Below are 20534 nucleotides of genomic sequence, written 5' to 3'. Positions count from 1 at the left end.
ACACTGGCATTTAAAGGGTTAGAATTATAAAATTAATATGTGGTGTTATGATCAGGGCTGAAGTTGAATAAAAGATTGTATTATTTTTTCAATCTGACATTAAAAGAAAACTGAAAATCCATCTAAATCAGTGTTGTTGCTAATCATACATATGCTAGCCTGTTTTTTAACAATAATTTGTGATGCCATCACAAACACTGGCATTTAAAGGGTACAAATAAAAAAAATGCCTGCACCAGAATGCAGGAAATGAAGTCTTTGTAACAAGAAATGTCCTGGTGGGGGACCCCCAGACCCCCTGCTTAAAAAGTGGCCTGACTGGGGCTATATTTTGCACTATATTTCCTGGCCTGAATGATTTCCCCAGTCCGGCCCTGGTTAAAAAACCTCCAATGCTTATTAGTGTATGTGCGTTTGAACGTGTGCATGTTTCAACCATACATTTCCATTTATAAAAAAAAATAAATAAATTTTTTTTTACCCCCTATAATAGTGGGGGTCGCGGCTCTCTGACCCCGTTATTTTTGGGTCGCGGCCTGAAAAGTTTGGGAACCCCTGCCACTAGAGCAACAACAGCATGTCATCCAATCGGGTGAATTCCACATGGGGAAATGGGAAGTAGGGGAGAGGATATACAAGTAGACTGGAAAAGCTATGCCTCCTAAAGTGTGAAACGGAAGTACAGAAAATACCGGCTACAGATAAACCTGGGAACGAGGTTAATATACAAGCAACATGTAAACAACATTCATTTTGGACGCGCCAAAAATTCAAATGATAAATTCAGCAATACTTTTATTTAGCATTTTTCTAAAAGCTCTGTAGGTGTATTTTATATATATATATAAATCTATAGCACCTTTAATGTAGCCTGAAGGGCTCCTGTGATCCTCACCTTCACTACATAATTATGTTGCCTTTCCATAATAATAATAATAATAATAATAATAATAATAATAATAATAATAATAATAATAATAATAATAATAATAATAATAATAATAATAATAATAATAATAATAATAATAATAATAATAATAATAATAAAATAATACATTTGATTGTATAGCACTTTTGAAGGTATACTCAAAGACACCTTACAGGGGAATAGATAGAAGTAGATGAGATCATTATAAAACCATCATTCATGTTATAAAAACATTTATAACTAAGTAAAATTAATTGGTTGAAATCATATGTTAATTGAAGGGCTCTCTGAGAGGATTAATGGAGCCATATGAGCCGGCTCCCTGGAGAGCCGTGACTCCCATCAAGCCGCGCGGTGCGAGTAGTAGGGTATATCTGCAGTGCCGCAAGCCCAACGTCTGGGCGGGGCTTCGTGGCTTGTACTCGGTTTGAGGCGGTACTTCGGGGCTTGTACTCGGTTTGACTGTGCGTGGGCGGGCGTCGGGGCTTGTACCTTGTCTTGTTTCCTGTAAAACCCGGAAGTAGTCAGTTTGTGCTGTTTATTTTTAACCCTAACCCTAACCTTAACCTTAACCCTAACCCTAACCCTAACCTTAACCCTAACCTTAACCCTAACCCTAACCTGCAACACGGAACACAGAAATGCAAATGCTGTCGAGTCCTCAGTACTGCTTGTAAAAATAAACAGCACAAACTGACTACAATGCCCCCCAACCCCCACCCGCCCAACCCCACCCCACCTACCCAACCTCCTCCAATGTACAGTTTCTACGTCAAATGTATACACTCTTTTTCTGGACACTTTTTGTATCACAAACAGTACTGTATTTGCAAATCTGGTATGTCATAAATGTATAGATGTAGCAGTACTGTCTATCTGTATGTCGTGTGTGTCATATATTGATTGATTGATTGATTGATTGATTGATTGAAAAGTTTATTAACAGATTGCAGAATGGGTACAGTACAGTACAGCTCAATACATACAATTGTTAAGGGGATGCAGACCAGAGAAAGACTTTCGTCTTGTTTATGTAGCAGGGTGGATTATCCCTGCTTCGTGGGAACTGTGGTGTGCGGTCAATAGGTAGCGAGACACAGTAGCACTCTGGCCAGCTGCACCTCCGTCTTTGGGGTCCGGAGCGTCAACTGGAGGCTGGCAGTGGGGATGTATGAGGCCCAGGATTTACAAACCTGGTCCGGTACTCTGGTCTTCCTCCCTCTCTCTGGAGCAGTCAGCAGTACTCCCCAACACACCCTCACCCTCCACGATTGTCTCTTTTGCCCTCCCACACCTAATGACCGGATGGTAGAGAAATAACTTGGTTCCCCCCGCAAGCAGTACCCTCCCTTAGTGACACCAGAAACCTTACAATAGAAATGGAGGGTAGAATAGGAAGGGGTTAAGGTTAAATATATTACCCGCATCAAAGGGTTAAGGTTAGGGTTAGGAATAATAAAAGACACGCACACAGTGCTCCCGTTCTGGATGAATGTATTGTAACTCAGCCTAGTTACAACAATGCTACGTCTGGTGATTACTGCACCATGGGTATCCATACAATAATTACACTGGCATGAATCAATAGCATTAATCACTGGCATGAATCAATTATCGTATTACACCCAGGCACCAAGTGCTCTCAGGTACCCACACTAAACGCTGCCCACGTCTGGGCGGAACACAGTATTTACCTTCTCTAAGGAATTACACTCATACTGTCCCCGGTTGATAATATGGGGAAGGAAGGGGGAGCATAGGGAAGAGAATAAAGGGATTCACTGAACGGGAATTATTTATGAAATACATGCCTTATCACGCTCAAAGAAAAGGAATGAAATAAAAGAGTGAGCCCACAAAATACCTATAAAGTCCTATCTTAATGCCGGCATATATTGTTCGGGGTACCCCTATGAACTGGTAGTAGCAACGTTACTTTCGCCCGCAGGCTGCACCACACTGTGTACTGTATATGGAATTGGGAGCATCAATGCTCATTTGTACTCATCCGAAATGGCCGCCTCGCCACTCCACTGTTGTCCGGGAGGCAAGATGGCGTCGAACGCTCTCGCGAGGATGTCAGCAGGCGGAGCTAGGCAGAGAGGCAGCGCCGGCTGAGAGCATGTACTGAGTGATGGCGACCCCTGTTGGATGGGCGGAACTCCCGTCGGCCGCAGGCAGCCTGGTGCAGATCTGAGTGAAGTCCTCCGGGGCAGGCTGAACACAGGCAGCCGGTCGCAGGTCTGGTCGAAGTCAGCCGGAGCAGACTGGTTGTTGGCCCACGTTCGTCCTGGGGCGCGCGCTCTATACCGCACGCTGTAGCTACTATAACTCGGTACTGTTCATATAATACCGCTGGTACTGCTAGGATATCGTGTCCACTAGCCAGTACTCGTTATCACCCGTTGTCCTCTTACGGGGCCCCCTGGCATAACATCAGCAACAGGGCTATCCAGAGCCCCGTTAGCTGCGACTACTCGTTGTCAAGTTCACTGCCGAAGAGAGCGACTTCAGCTGGACTCCTCCCTTTATCATCTCCCAGCTCTCTCCGCCACTCTCTGCCTGCTACTGCCCCCTGCAGGTCCCGCCTGCCAGTCACAAGGGGAGACGCATTGTAGAATATGAATCAGTACTGTCATTTATAATCCGTATTCCAATGCTCTTCGGAAGGGGACGTTTGTGTCATTGCTCGTGTGAATCAATGACAGAATTGTCTTTAGAATGTCTTTGTGTACAAAAAGGGATATAAACACAGTCAGCAGTTCTGAATAATATACCATATTTTCCAGACTGCTACATTTCCCCCCACTTTGAACTTGCTAAGTCCTCTGCAAGTTAACAACAAAACACACGCATGCATGACAACGGTCCTGAGACCAACAGTTTCACACATCGGTTGACAATTACACATTATGCCAACAGTTTTACACACTCCTTCAGGAGTTGGACACACTGTTCCGCGAACACGCTCTTGAGCACATAGTCCTGACGATACCGAGCGGGTAGCCGACCTCTGGTGCTCCTCTGGGGCCGAGCGGGCTCCACTCTGGGGGGTTCCACCTCCCCCGCCTCCGACTCCGTGTCGGATTCTTCAGTGTCCGTCGGCGTGTCATGGACCACGGCCTCGCCCTCCGGGGCCATCGGTGGACCGCCCGTGGCCTCCTCTGCAACTCCGTCTCCGCCTTCCTCCCCGTCTCCTCCCGACGGGGTCGACTCCGCGTCGGACCCAGCGTTCGCTGCCTCTTCCGGGGCGTCCCGCACGGGCCTGGGGTGGTTACACGCCCTAGGATGCGGTTCTCGGCGGCAACCGAAAGCATCTCCACTGTCTGACTCGGACGAGCTCCGCAGCGCCACAGGAGTCTGTCGAGGGGCCCTCACCCTTGCTTCTGGGTCGGAGGCTGGAAACGGACAGGTCTTGAGCTGGTCTCGATGCACGGTCCTCTCAGGGCCCCCTGCTTCGGGCCTGACCGTGAACACGGGCGTCCCTTCGTGGCTCTGCTTAACCACCACATATGACGTAGGCTCCCACTTGTCTTGTATCTTATTACGGCCCCGGATTCGGTGGTTGCGTATCAGGACCCGGTCTCCGGCCCGCAGGAGTGCACCTCTGCTCTTCCTGTCGTAAATCCTCTTGCGTCGATGGGACGCCTGCTTCGCCGTGGCCTCAGCGGCCTCCGCGGCGGCCTTTAGTCGCTCATGGTGACTCTGCACCCACTCGTCTAGGTCCGCCGCCCCCTCCTCAATGACGTCTCTGCCCCCCAGGACATCCCGGGGCATCCTAGCGTCCCTCCCGAAGAGCAGGTAGAAGGGGGAGTACCCCGTGGAGGAGTGCACATGGCAATTGTACGTGAGTACCAACTCGGGTAGGTGCTCTTTCCAGTCTCGCTTCTTCTCTGCGGGCAGACTCCGCAGCATGTCGTGCATCGTCCGATTGAACCTCTCGCATTGCCCATTCCCCTGGGGATGGTACGGCGTGGTGCGGCTCTTGGAGATTCCGTACAGTCGGCAGAGTTCCTTGATGACGCTCGACTCGAAATTACGCCCTTGGTCGGCATGGAGTCGGGCAGGGCAACCATAGTACACGAACCAATGCTTGATGATGGCGGCGGCGGTGGTCTTCGCCGTCTGATCTTTGGTCGGTACAGCAATAGTGAATCTGGTGAACATGTCGGTCAGCACCAGTACGTTCTCATAGCCACCCACTGATCTCTCCAACACGGTAAAGTCCATAGCAAGGACCTCCATGGGGGTTGTCATGTTGGTGCAGGTCATCAGGGCCTGAGCTTTAGGAAACACGTCCCGGGCTAATGCGCATCGCTTGCATTGCTGCACCCATTTCTTCACCTCTTCTGCCATCCCGATCCAGTAATAACTTCGCCTCATCAGGTCCACTGTCCCTTGCCCTCCGTAGTGTCCTCCATCTTCGTGTTGGGTCTCGTAGATCCTCCGTCGCAGGGCCGTGGGCACCACCAGCTGCAGAACCTCCTCCCCGTCCCGGGGGTCACTGACTCGTCGAAACAGTACTTGTTGGTGCAGACGGAACCGCTCCCACTGCCCGTATAACTTGCGGAGTCTCGGGTCTCCCTCCTTTAACTGTACATTGGTGGGGGGAACTCCCCGGGTCACTGCCCGCCACACCGGGCCCAACTCGGGATCGTCCGCCTGTAGCTGCCGCATTTCCGCCCAGTCATACCCGCTGTTCCCTTTCTGTGTTGCTATCCGACAAGCACTGGCGCTCGGGACTTCCCATGTCTCGGTTGGTCTCTCTGGGCCTAGCAGGGCCCGTACCTCTTCCGCTGGGACCAGGACGTAGCCATCGCGGGCGACTGAGGCGGGGGCGCACAAGGAGGCGGTCCGTTCCGGTAGACCCTGACGGGTGTGAGTGCCGGTCGCGGGTATGGTTAGGAAGTCTTTTTCGGTATCTTCTACCTCAGGTTCGGTCCGCATCGGCATGCGAGACAGGGCGTCTGCGTTCTGGTTGAGTCGACCAGGCTTGTATTGGACCACGAAGTCGTACTCTGCGAGCTGAGCATTCCAACGCTGCTCCACTCCTCCCAGGTTGGCCGTACCTAGGTGTTTCAGTGGGTTATGGTCGGTGATCACGGTGAACTGGGCGTACATCAAGAGGTCTCGGAACTTCTCAGTGACTGCCCACTTCAGGGCGAGGAGTTCCAGCTTGAACGCGCTATAGTTCTGGTCATTCCTTTCGGACCCCCGTAGACCTCGGCTCGCAAAGGCGATGACTCGCTCCACGCCCTCTTGCTTCTGGCTTAGTACTGCTCCCAGTCCCAAATAGCTCCCGTCGGTGGTCACTATGAAGGGGAGTTGGAGATCGGGGTAGGCCAGCACCGGAGGCGTCAAGAGGCACTCTCGCAGATGATCGAAGGTCGTCTGACACTGCAGAGTCCACTTGAAGGCCTCGGGCCGGCCTTTAGCGAACCCCTTCTTTTCTTTTCCCATCAGGGCATGCAGGGGCTGGGCCACTTGGGCGAAGCGGGGCACGAACCGCCGATAATAGGACAGGAACCCGATAACCTGCCTCACCTCCTTCGCAGAGCGTGGCGCTGGCCAGTCCTCCAACGCCTTCACCTTGTCGGTGTCGACCTGTACGCCGGCCGCGGAGACAATGTGCCCCAGGAATTTGACCTCGGTCTTCAGAAGGAAGCACTTTCGGGGCTTGAGCTTGAGCCCATGTTCCCGCAGTCGTCCAAACACCAGGTCTAACTTCTGGCAATGGCTCTCGAAGTCCCGGGCAAACACCAAGACGTCGTCCAAGTAGACGAGTAGGACGTCGAAGGCCAGGTCTCCCAGCACGGCGGTCATCAACCGCTGGAAGGTTGCGGGTGTGTTACACAAGCCGAAGGGCATGCGGGTCCACTGATAGAGGCCGAAGGGCGTCGTGGCGGCTGTTTTCTCTTGATCCTCTTCTTTCACCGCCACTTGGAAGTAGCCAGCGGTGAGGTCGAGTGAGGAGAAGATCTTGGCCTGCCCCAAGGCGTCTAGGGACTCCTCAATGCGAGGTAGGGGGTAGGCATCTCGGTGCGTCACGTTATTGAGGCGGCGGTAGTCACAGCAGAACCGTACGGAGCCGTCTTTCTTTATGACGATCACGGCCGGTGACGCCCACGGGCTGCAGCTCTCTACTAGCACCCCCTGGTCCACCAGGTCTTGTACGTGCCGCTTCACCTCCTGAAACACGTGAGGCGGTATTCGGCGATGTCGTTGCTTGACCGGGGACGCGTTGCCGGTGGGGACGTAGTGAGTGACCGTGGTAGTGTAACCGTAGTCTCCGTCGTCCACGGAGAACACCGCCTTGTGTTTCTCCAGCACTTGATTTAGTCGGCTCACTTGGGCCGGCATGAGATCTTGCAGATTCGCCTGCACGGGCACGGCCAGTCCTCGGACTCTCCCGTACAGCTCTACTTCGGGTGGGCTGTCTCGAGCCTCAATCGCCGTCACTCGGACGCCTCCGTCTACTTCCTCCACAGTCACCCTCTCCTTAGGTCGCACTTGACGGGGGCAGTGGAGCTCCGCCAGCCTGGACCTGGGTCTGAGCACCATCTCAACGTTGGTCGGGTTCAACACCCGCACTGGCACTCTTCCCTGTCGAGCGTAGGTCACCACGTTTGCCACCAACATTCCGGGGGGCAGGTTCGCACTTGGCGTGTTCTCTAGCATCACGGGGCGTCGCGTCCCCACTGTCGTCTCGCAGCGGCCTGAGACGATCACTTCGCTGTGTGGGGGAATAACCACCGGCTCTCGGCCGGCCACTTTGACGTATCCCATACTTCCCGGGGTGGCACACTCTCGGGCCTCTTGGGCCATGGCGGTGACGATACGGCGGATGGCGATGCTCCTAGCGTCGACCTGTCTTCGGCTCGCCAGGCGCATCCCCTTGATTCCTCGGAACAGGCCGTCTACCCCACCGAGCACGTTCATGCCCAGAAGTCCCTGGACGGCGTCTCCTGGTGCCATTCGGGCGGGGTCGTCCTTGAGGATGAATATACATTTCCCCGCAAACGTCATCTCTAGGCACTGCACTTCGGCGTACAGACACCCCACCACTGGGATCTCCAACCCGTTGGCGGCGATGAGGGTGATCCAGTTGGAGGGGGTCAACCTCGACCGCGGGAAGTGTCTTCTGAAGTGACTCTCGTTCATGGTAGTGACTTCGGCGCCTGTATTGAAGAGGCAGCGGGTCTCGACCCCGTCGATCTGGACGTCTAGGGTGAGGCACTCCCCGTGCACGTCCTGCATCCCCCTGCCTTCTGTAGCCGAGTCGGTGACTGAGCTGCTGAATAGCTTCTTGCAGTGCGTCGACGTTCGGTGGGGCCTCTCGTCTCTCCGCGGCTGTGGCGTGTACTAAGCCCCGGGAGGAGCTCTTGTCGGAGGGGAGGACCAGCTCGTCCTCCGACCAATCGATCGCCGCCTTCAGGACTTGAGGGAACGGCCGCGTCCCGTCCTCTCTCATGTACTTCCGCATTTCTCTCCTTAGGGCCTCGTCTCTGAGGCCGACTACAAACCGTTCTTGTAGCAGGGCAGCGGCGTCAGCAACCTGCGTAGGCGCCCCGACGTCGTAGGCGACGGATCCTCTCTTGCAGGTCATAGGCGAATTGGCGTACGGTCTCGCCGGCGGCCTGTCTTCGGTCGAAGAACTCCCCCAGTCGAACGCTGACCGGGACCTTGTCCCCATAGGTTTCTTCGAGGAGTGCGAACAAGCCTTCCGTGTCTGGGATGGTTCCCTCTGTCCGGAAGCCTACCATCTGCTTCGCTTCGCCTTTGAGGTGAAGCTGTACGACCTCCAATTGTTCTTCCGCGGGCACCCGACTGGCACGGAGATGGGTCTTCATGGCCTGGATCCAGTCTTCCACAGGCAGTTCCTCTCTCTCCTTTTCACCCCCGAATTCGCTGCACTTCCACTCTCGTTGGACGTACACCACCGGGAGGGGCGCTGGAGGGAGCTGGAGGATCATGGCTTGCGCCGCTGCAAGCGACTCCTGGCGCCGGGCCCTTTCCAATTGTTCGTGTTGGTGATCCAGGACGCCCGCCTGGTCTTGGAGTTGACCCTTTAGGGACTCCACTTCGGCGGTCAAGGTCCGCACCGTCTCGGCTTCCCTCTCTTCCTCTTTGAGCGGGGCCTGCGAGTCATCTCTTCGCTGCACCCGGGACGGCCCGGCTTTGACCTCCGGCTTCGGGGCGTTGTTGTCCGACATCTCAGGCCTCTGGGTCGTCACTTACAAGGGAGTGGAGTAGGATGTTGATCCTGTTCGTGACGCCAAATGTAGCAGGGTGGATTATCCCTGCTTCGTGGGAACTGTGGTGTGCGGTCAATAGGTAGCGAGACACAGTAGCACTCTGGCCAGCTGCACCTCCGTCTTTGGGGTCCGGAGCGTCAACTGGAGGCTGGCAGTGGGGATGTATGAGGCCCAGGATTTACAAACCTGGTCCGGTACTCTGGTCTTCCTCCCTCTCTCTGGAGCAGTCAGCAGTACTCCCCAACACACCCTCACCCTCCACGATTGTCTCTTTTGCCCTCCCACACCTAATGACCGGATGGTAGAGAAATAACTTGGTTCCCCCCGCAAGCAGTACCCTCCCTTAGTGACACCAGAAACCTTACAATAGAAATGGAAGGTAGAATAGGAAGGGGTTAAGGTTAAATATATTACCCGCATCAAAGGGTTAAGGTTAGGGTTAGGAATAATAAAAGACACGCACACAGTGCTCCCGTTCTGGATGAATGTATTGTAACTCAGCCTAGTTACAACAATGCTACGTCTGGTGATTACTGCACCATGGGTATCCATACAATAATTACACTGGCATGAATCAATGGCATGAATCAATGGCATGAATCAATTATCGTATTACACCCAGGCACCAAGTGCTCTCAGGTACCCAGACTAAACGCTGCCCACGTCTGGGCGGAACACAGTATTTACCTTCTCTAAGGAATTACACTCATACTGTCCCCGGTTGATAATATGGGGAAGGAAGGGGGAGCATAGGGAAGAGAATAAAGGGATTCACTGAACGGGAATTATTTATGAAATACACGCCTTATCACGCTCAAAGAAAAGGAATGAAATAAAAGAGTGAGCCCACAAAATACCTATAAAGTCCTATCTTAATGCCGGCATATATTGTTCGGGGTACCCCTATGAACTGGTAGTAGCAACGTCACTTTCGCCCGCAGGCTGCACCACACTGTGTACTGTATATGGAATCGGGAGCATCAATGCTCATTTGTACTCATCCGAAATGGCCGCCTCGCCACTCCACTGTTGTCCGGGAGGCAAGATGGCGTCGAACGCTCTCGCGAGGATGTCAGCAGGCGGAGCTAGGCAGAGAGGCAGCGCCGGCTGAGAGCATGTACTGAGTGATGGCGACCCCTGTTGGATGGGCGGAACTCCCGTCGGCCGCAGGCAGCCTGGTGCAGGTCTGGTCGAAGTCAGCCGGAGCAGACTGGTTGTTGGCCCACGTTCGTCCTGGGGCGCGTGCTCTATACCGCACACTGTAGCTACTATAACTCGGTACTTAAAGACTTGGATAATTGTTTAACCGCACGTTACCTATACCGCACACTGTAACTGCTATAACTCGATTGCTAGTGCCTGGCTCTGCACTCATTGTTCATATAATACCGCTGGTACTGCTAGGATATCGTGTCCACTAGCCAGTACTCGTTATCACCCATTGTCCTCTTACGGGGCCCCCTGGCATAACGTCAGCAACAGGGCTATCCAGAGCCCTGTTAGCTGCGACTACTCGTTGTCAAGTTCACTGCCGAAGAGAGCGACTTCCGCTGGACTCCTCCCTTTATCATCTCCCAGCTCTCTCCGCCACTCTCTGCCTGCTACTGCCCCCTGCAGGTCCCGCCTGCCAGTCACAAGGGGAGACGCATTGTAGAATATGAATCAGTACTGTCATTTATAATCCGTATTCCAATGCTCTTCGGAAGGGGGCGTTTGTGTCATTGCTTGTGTGAATCAATGACACTAGTTAGAATGTCTTTGTGTACAAAAAGGGATATAAACACAGTCAGCAGTTCTGAATAATATACCATATTTTCCAGACTGCTACATTTACATCAGGGTCCCCCATTTTCAATTCATCATATGACACACACGACATACAGATAGACATTTTCATGATGAATTGAAAATGCGGGACCCTGATGTAAACAAGACGAAAGTCTTTCTCTGGTCTGCATCCCCTTAACAATTGTTGAGCTGTACTGTACTGTACCCATTCTGCAATCTGTTAATACACTTTTCAATCAATCAATCAATCAATCAATCAATCAATCAATCAATCAATCAATCAATCAATCAATCAATCACAGTCAAACCGAGTACAAGCCCCGAATTACCGCCTCAAACCGAGTACAAGCCACGAAGCCCCGCCCAGACGTTGGGCTTGCGGCTCTGCAGATATCCCCTATTGCGCGGTGCAGCGAATGGCGTTGTGACTGTAGTGTAGTGAGGCCGCTGCAGAGAGGGAGCCGCTCACAAGAACAAGTCGGGACTGTTGTTTTTGGGAGTGCTATATAAGGTATGTTTGTTTTAACTAATGCTAACTTGTATTACATTTAAAAGTGCATTAAAGTTCCGGCGCATATATTGTTTGTTACTAAGTAGATATGTTTGTTTCTAAAACATGGTTACTCTTATTATAAACCATTGTCGACGCGTTCAACTTTTAGGTCTATTGTGTGTCCTCTCTCCAACGATCCACGAAGTTGCGTCTCAACCGCGCATTATATAAATGGGTTATTGTTTTGATTCTCCCCGTTTAAAGTGTACATTATTAAGAGGAATAAAGATACCCTCGCCCTCCTTTAAAATGTAGGCTGTACATGGTCTGACTGCCTGTGCTTTTGTCTTGTTGGTAAACGTGTTTATGTGGAAGAATGTAGGCCCTTTCTCTCTCCCCTCTCTCTAACACACACACACACACACACACACACACACACTCACACCTATATGGACTATGTGCCCCATATCTATTCTATTCCTGTATGTGGTGTTGTGGAATATTCAAATGAGCCAAACAGTAAGCGGTAGGAATTCAGATTGAGTCAATTTGTATAAAAATATAGAACATAGTTTATTTCTGCTTCCACAGAGATCAGTTTATAATCAGAGACAACATGTGTACTACACACAAAGCGTCTGACCAGAAAGTGACCAAGAGGTCTTGGTCAGACGTACATCAAATACAGAATTTACATGACGTACACAGATACCAGATATGACAAGAAAGGTAAACAAATAATTGCCCTAGTGAGAGAATCATAACAAAGATTGGCTCTATGGCGGTGTTATGTTTTCACACTAGAACTGAAGAAATAGGCCAAATGCCATCTCCTAACCTTGGTCGTTGTTAAAGAGACACTGTAGCCTAGTGTCTGGGCTGTAGCTAGTTGATCATATTAACTAGTCAAGTTGTACAGAGATTTAACACAGATACACATGGCCATAGAGGTATGCATGCTTACACACACACACACACTCTTACTGAGATACAAATCACCCCCATTATCCATATTTCGCTCACTCATTTACACTGATGAAACTGTGTGTGTGTTAGCGCTGGAAGGTATACAGAATATGAAGGTATACCGTCATGGATCAATGCAAAGGTATGGATTTTTACTATACCGTCGTCCCATGATGTATAAATATTAGGGGTGTGCACAAAAGTCACGGTTGCATTCAATTTGGCATCCAGTCCAGCTTCATTGATTTGCATTCTGAATCAGAATATTTTTAGCATTGTCTGACTTGGTAGTGGCGCGGGCTCAATCACGTTCTACATCTTTAAAACGTGCACTACTCTACAACTGAGTATGGTTGCAGATCCATTGTGATAAAAACACTGGTGTTTTGTCCGGTGTCTCAGTTAGCAGGGAGAAGCTGCTTAAACGCCACGCCGGGGAGCTGGCTTTGCACAGTTTTTTCCTTGTACCAGTGATATCCACATTTGGATGAGGTTGTTTCAAATGAGCAATCATGTTTGACGTACTCACACACAGTGACATAACCCCATTTCAGCTGAACTATGGTGGCACGCTGTCTTCGTCCTATCCACTTGCCTTGCAGGATACAGGAATGGATTATTGTATTAATATATAACAGCTTTTATCCAAAGCGCTTTAACAACTCATTCCTCACATTCACCCATTCCCCTCACACACAGACAGTGGAGGCAACCATGCAAGGTGCTCATTGGGAACAGTTGGGGGTTAAGTGTCTTGCTTAACGCTGCCGGCAGGAGCCAGAATCGAACCGGGAACCTTCATATTACCAGACGACCACTCTACCGCCTGAGCCACTGTCGCCCTCAAGCTCTGGCACGTTCGACATACTGATGAGGCTGGTCTGTGCTAAATGCTAAAGTCAGTTGCTAGGCTGGTCTGTGCTAAATGCTAAAGTCAGTTGCTAGGATGTCACCAGGGGGAACTCCGAGTCTGAATTTAAGTTTCACACAATTAAAAGTTCCGTTCTACACTTGCATGGTTTAAGTTGGACTAATCATAATCATAATCATAATCAAATTTATTTATAGGGCCCGACAACACACGTTAATGTCCCCATGGGCCGTACAGGTCTTCTTTAAACAGGTCAAGAAGACAACATAACAATAAGTCAAGAACAGAACAAGAACACCATAGGGTCCAAACATTTTTTAGATGAATGCAAATAAATGAAAGAATGCAAGCACTCCCAGACATACCCCACGCGAAGGTAAGGAAAAACTCACTAAAACCTAACAATAGGGAAAAAAGCTCCACAGGCAGTGTGGAGGAGAGAAACCTTAGAAGGGCCGTTCAAGGGGGGATCTCCCTTCTTAGATGTTGGTGATAGTAGTGTTGCAGACGGACAGTTGGTAAGCATGCACTCATGTGTGTGGTGAAACACAGATGAGTGCATGCAATAGCAACTGTACATTTTGAAAAATTAAAGATAGAGCTAATAGCGATAGCAACTGAACATTTTGAAAGATTAAAGATAGAGTTGATAGCGGATCTATTTGAGGCACAGGGGCGGCGCAGAGAGGGTCACGTCCTCCCCGTCTTAGTCACGGGACATTCAACCCTCCGGTCGTTGCTCAGGGACAGCCGGAGACAGGGAGATAGGGGGTGGCGCAGAGAGGGTCGCGAACTCCCCGACATCATCGCGGGACATCCGGCACTCCGGTCACCACTACGAGACCTCCGGAGACAGGGGGGCACGCAGAGGGGGTCGCAATCTCCCGGCCTTCGTCACGGGACGTCCAACACTCCGGACAACACTCCAGGACAGCAAGTCATAGGAAGACAGGGAGACGGGACAGGCGTTAGACAGCTCATGAGATTGTAGTAGGCGGACATAGCAATAGATACAAGTGGTAGGCATATATGTGAATGGACTAGATATATGAAGTAAGCGTATTATGTGAATAGAATAGAAGTACTTAACCCAGCAATGAAACCGCGTTGACTGTTAATCTGTTAACAGTCTGTTAATCAGTTGACAGGACCACGGACAGACGGCGGAGAATAACTGATCCAAGGCCTCGGAGGTGCATGTAGAGCAGTCACTACAAGCTTGGCCAAGACCCCGAGGCATCCATCACCTTGGTCAGGGGGGGGGGGGGAAGAGTTAGAGAGTTCCCATGTTTGTGGTGCTGCAAAGGAGCAGACATGTAGTACCCTGTAGTGCCATGTAGTACTATTAATTCGGTTCATACGCGCACTGAACCGAACGTCTTGTACCGAGCCGTTCAGTATGAATGAATACATACCATTACACCCGTAATACATATAGTAAAAAATATACTGTTTGTTTTTAAGTTGATAAAAAAAAATATTCCTTTTTTTGTAAAATAACACCAAAAGCACCATGAAAACTAGCCTACATAAAATATATCGCATCACATCACCTACTGGAAAATTATACTGTTATATTGTCAAAAGTCAGAAAGATATTGTGATTTGATACTTGGGGCATATTGCCCTGCCCTAGTGGGTGTCCACACCTGCTGAGAAATACCCACCCACCCACTTCTCTCTCTTTGTCTGTTTGTCTCTTCTCTCTCGTTTCTTTTTTATCTTTTTCTCTCTCTCTCTCCGTCTGTCTGTCTGTCTGTCTGTCTGTCTGTCTGTCTCTTCTCTCTCTCGTTTCCCTTTCTCTGTTTCTCTCTCTGTCTGTCTGTCTCTCTGTCTGTTTGTCTCTTCTCTCTCTAGTTTCTCTCTCTCTCCATCTATAAATAATGTATTTGTCAGACTGGAGGATAGAGAGTGCCATTCCTCAGGGGGAAGGGAAGTGAGGATTGTGGCTGCAACAGAACACCTTCCATCCATCCATCCCTCAATCCATCCCTATATCTCTCTATCCCTCCATCCACTCCTTTATCCCTGCTCCACCCATCCCTCCCTCTATCCCTTCATCCTTCCTTCTATCCCCATCCATCCATCTATCCACCCATCCCTCCCTCCCTCCCTCCCTCCTTCTCTCCTTTCTGCTGCTCTTTCCACCAAAGCTCTACCTCTTCTTCCTCCCATCCCTCTCCCCTCTCTTCCATCCATCTACCCCTTTGTCCTTCCTCTGTCCATCCGTCTAATGCTCCTCCTATTCCTCTGTTCTTCTCTCTCCTTCACCCCCCCCCCCATCCTCTCCATTTAGTCTTGTTAGCTATTAGTGTGTGTGTCTGGATGTGTGTGTGTGTGTGTGTGGGGCGGGGGTAAATTGATTTTCCTGTCCTGTAGAGTGCAGGGAGTCATTGATACAGGGTATCAGACGGTACTGGATAGTGTGTGTGTGGATGTGAGAGAAGTGCTTATACTGAGATAGGTTGTCCATTCAATGTGTAAATAGAACAAGCCTTGGACAAACTGACCCAATATCAGCCCTATCGGCACATGTCAGAGGCCTTGACTATGGCTAATGGTCTTCATATCAGAGTTCTATGGCTGTAGGCTAATAGTCCTCCTATGGCTGTAGGCTAATGGTCCTGATATCAGAAGTCTATGGCTGTAGGTTAATGGTCCTGATATCGGAGGTCTATGGCTGTAGGTTAATGGTCCTGATATCGGAGGTCTATGGCTGTAGGTTAATGGTCCTGATATCAGAGGTCTATGGCTGTAGGTTAATGGTCCTGATATCAGATGTCTATGGCTGTACGCTAATGGTCCTGATATCGGAGGTCTATGGCTGTAGGCTAGGGATGCCTCGATCACGTTTTTTTGCCACGATACAGATCACCGATCGTCTATGAGCCATATCGGCCGATACACTGCCGATACCGATCGTTTTTGGTTTTGTTATAGCAGCTGGCAGTATTATACTGTAGGTCTAACACAGGCATTCTCAAAGTCCGGACTAAATGATCTAATCTATCTAATCTTAGCAATTAAGTAAAGTGAATAGTACTATGTTAAGCCTTGGACAAACTGACCCAATATCAGCCCTATCGGCACATGTCAGAGGCCTTGACTATGGCTAATGGTCTTCATATCAGAGTTCTATGGCTGTAGGCTAATAGTCCTCCTATGGCTGTAGGCTAATGGTCCTGATATCAGAAGTCTATGGCTGTAGGTTAATGGTCCTGATATCGGAGGTCTATGGCTGTAGGTTAATGGTCCTGATATCAGAGGTCTATGGCTCAGCGTTTCCGTTAGCCGGTAATTACCGGTATTTGTCCGGCAAAATCTCTTGAAGTCCGACATATTTAATTTCTCCGGTCTTAATGTCCGGTGAAAATAATTCCCTGAGTCTAAGCACAATTTGATTATTTGAATTGTATTAAAATAGGCTAAAATTAAATAGCCTATGCGATGAACGAAACGATCATTACATTTGTTTCCTCGTTGCTTCTAATAATGACAACGACGTTGTCAGCGAGACCTTTAAAAACGTAGGTCTCGGTTCGCTTCAGCGGACCAAACGCGAACCAAATATAGGAAGTGATTATTATTACCACTGCTCGCAGCACTCACTGCAAAACAAGCACACTGCATCTAATCTCTCTATCTATCTATCTATCTCTCTATCTATCTATCTATCTATCTATCTATCTATCTATCTATCTATCTATCTATCTATCTATCTATCTATCTATCTATCTATCTATCTATCTATCTATCTATCTATCTATCTATCTATCTATGTCTGTGCATCTTGGGAAGAAGGAAGAAAAAACGCGGCTTATTATTATTACCGAGGCGCGCGGCTTATTATATTATTAATAAAACAGCTACTTGTGGGCACTCATAAAAACACCGTGGTCTACAAGTTGTTTAGCGAGAGGATGGTGGTAATAATGTGCTTCAATAGAACAATGGATCAATGCCATGTCAAAACTCGGCTCCGCTGATCTGGGCTCCGCAGTACACACACAGACACACACACACGCGCGCGCGCACACACAGGATCGCAGCCACACACACATTTCCACTGTCCAATAGACAAGCGCCCTTTTCGACCGCGTGACATTGAGGTGGAGAGAGTAGTCACGCAAACCACGATAATGTTGCCGTGTCTCTGCTTTCTCAGTTCTTCGCTTGATATAATTAATACAAATGTCCAATATAACGGAATTCGTTAGCTCATAAAAATGTGATTATAACAGACTGCTGTTTATTGTCGGACCGACTGCCACATACGCGGTCTATTTTATTTCAAGTCAGCAGCAGCACGGAGACGGAGTATCGAGGGACTTATTTTATTTGGAATATATTAATGACTGTATACGCAAAAGTAGCCTAGTTTTAAGTAATAATATTATAAATCTACATGCCTTGAGGATGACATTCTTTATATAGCCTGCCTATCTCAATTGTTTTAAAGCTCAATAAACTATGACCGGAATTAATCTCATTTGTCCGGTAGTTGAAATCTTGCAGGTCACGGAGACCGGCAACAATTTTTTCTAACGGAAACGGCTGTAGGTTAATGGTCCTGATATCAGATGTCTATGGCTGTACGCTAATGGTCCTGATATCGGAGGTCTATGGCTGTAGGCTAGGGATGCCTCGATCACGTTTTTTTGCCACGTTACAGATCACCGATCGTCTATGAGCCATATCGGCCGATACACTGCCGATACCGATCGTTTTTGGTTTTGTTATAGCAGCTGGCAGTATTATACTGTAGGTCTAACACAGGCATTCTCAAAGTCCGGACTAAATGATCTAATCTATCTAATCTTAGCAATTAAGTAAAGTGAATAGTACTATGTTAAGCATAACAGCATCTAAGTTAATTTACTTCTGACCATTATAGTCAAAGTATTTTCCTATGAACTGAAACTCATAAAATCACATAAGGCTAGCATCATTGGCGTTCAGTTACAGCTATGAAGAACGATAGCTAGTTAGCCAACGCTAGCCAACAGCTGCAAAAACGAATGCCAATGATGTTATCAGACGTTGATATCATGAGCTATCAGTAGCTAGCCAGCTAGAGATAACGTTAGACAACGCCTCATGTATTAAACTAAAGTGAATAGTTTACTGGGCCATTTTGTTTAATGCTTCAGTGATGTTGAAAGAGGAGCTGTCACGACAAGTTGCGGAGGCTAGGACTCTTGCCATCTTCGGAGCGAGATGAGAGGATTTGTTGACAAGACAGGTCTGTGAGGGGGATGGGCAATACGTGCACTGCAGCTGTGTGTGTGCATGTGTATCAACAACTTGCTGTAGAAGAGAAGACAGCGAGAAAGCCAGCTGGTATCGATAGTGCAGAAAGTATCGATATTGTGGGAAATTAGTATTGAAACTGTTTTAACTATTCAAAATCGAGGGCGGCTACGTGGCGCAGTGGGCAAGGCGCTCGCAACGAATGCTGGAGACTAGGCTCGAACAGGATGCCTCCTGTTCGAGCCCCGCTCTCCACATTGCTTTCAGTTTAGCTGGTCGTCCACAGTAATACACATTGGCCGTATTACGGGGAGGGAAACTGAAGGGTGGGGATCGGGCGTTGTGGACAGCGACTCCTACAGGTCGGTTGGTGCGCCTGCGCAGTAGAATCAAGAAGCGACAGGGGCGGGGCCCCTCCAAAGCCCAGACCCCCGACGCTGAAAGATCGAGCCGCGCAGGTGAAAAGATGCGACGGCTGTTACCTCGAGTATCGGAGGGGACTCGTGCTATGTATGACTTAGTCCACATTGCAGCCGGCTTGTGGGAGGCAAGAAACAACGTTCGAAGACAGGGGAGGGTTGAATTGGATGATACGAAAATTGGGATGGGAGAAAAATAGAAAACGGGAGAAAAAGTGGATAAAAAAAAAAACGATTCAAAATCGATATGTACGGAAGCCCTAAGAGGCCATACATTCATACATTTAATTTACTCCCTTTTTCCATGATAACGAGTTAATTTAATTAGTTTTCTCGTGATAACGGGATAATTTTCTCGAGATAACAAAGTCCGTTTTCTCGTGATAACGACTTATTTCGTTATCTCGACATAACAAAGATCGTTTTCTCGTGATAACGGATTAATTTATCTCGTTATCTCGAGATAACGAAGTCCGTTTTCTCGTGATAACGATTTATTATTTCGTTATCTCAACATAACAAAGATCGTTTTCTCGTGATAACGGATTAATTTATTTCAGGGGGGTACATGACATACACAGGTATACACAGTACTGTTACATTTGTGACATACAAGATATGAAAATATACAGTACTGTTAAACAGAGATCCTAACAGAAAATATATACATACGAGGGGGAGGAAACTGTACATTTGGAGGGGGTGGGAGGGGTTTGGACATACGGGGGCCAGTTTCGAGTTGCAGCCTCCCGTAGGTGCTCTTTGAGAGCTCACTTTGATTGCCCCGCCGGTAAAGCTGAAGCCTTTGCTAACCGTCTTATTTTTTAACTTTTTTTTTAACTTTTTTTTTAGCGTTTATCGCTTTTTCTGGTCAAGCATGACCGACAGAAACAGGTTGAAATGGGATGTAGAGCAGGGGAAGACACTCTGAGAAAATACGGCGGGTCCGGGAATCGAACTCGTGTACCTCAGATCCGTGACGAGCACGGTTTTCCCCGACGCAGAAATAGCGCCGAGATATGCGGTGAGCTACGGGAGCTCCCCACTAACCGTCTTTTTAGATGACGCACACTATTGTGTATATTATCTGTAACAGCAAGGCATAATGCTATTTCAGCCTGTCGGGCCTTGATTGCGGTGATCAATATCCTCCTGCTCCTTAGCCCCTTGATGCACCACATCACAGTCACGAAAGGGGCTACCTGCTCCTCTGACATTGCGACACTGAATGATGTTTCCTGCAGTGATTTAATATATACTAGACTATCGTTTTGTTTTCTCGAGATCCCGAGAAGATTATCCCGTTATCACGAGAAAACTAATTAAATTAACTAGTTATCACGGGAAAACGGAGTAAATAAAATGTATGAATGTATGGCCTCTTGGGATATGTATCGAATAATTGTATAAAAAAAAAAATGACAACACTAGTACAGTATATGGCTGTAGGGCAGGGGTCAGGAACCTTTTTGACTGGGAGAGCCATAAAAGCCAAATATTTCTAAATATATTTCATTGAGAGACATATATATATATATATATTTTTTAAACTTTGACCAGTCAG

General features: G+C 48.7%; 1 protein-coding gene across 1 annotated transcript in view; it reads left to right on the top strand.

Moving 5' to 3' along the window:
• Positions 1–11375: 11375 nt before the first annotated feature.
• Positions 11376–20534, top strand: part of LOC311235582 (mothers against decapentaplegic homolog 1-like) — a 62067-nt gene continuing 52908 nt past the window's right edge. The window contains exon 1 of the mRNA XM_084323049.1: positions 11376–11482. The gene's annotated coding sequence lies outside the window, so the exon portion shown is untranslated. The remainder of the gene's footprint in view (positions 11483–20534) is intronic.

The sequence above is a fragment of the Notolepis coatsorum genome (genome assembly GCF_963971535.1).
Source record: "Notolepis coatsorum genome assembly, chromosome: 1".
In the NCBI taxonomy this organism is placed as follows: domain Eukaryota; kingdom Metazoa; phylum Chordata; class Actinopteri; order Aulopiformes; family Paralepididae; genus Notolepis; species Notolepis coatsorum.
This window is presented reverse-complemented; position numbering and strand designations above follow the sequence as displayed.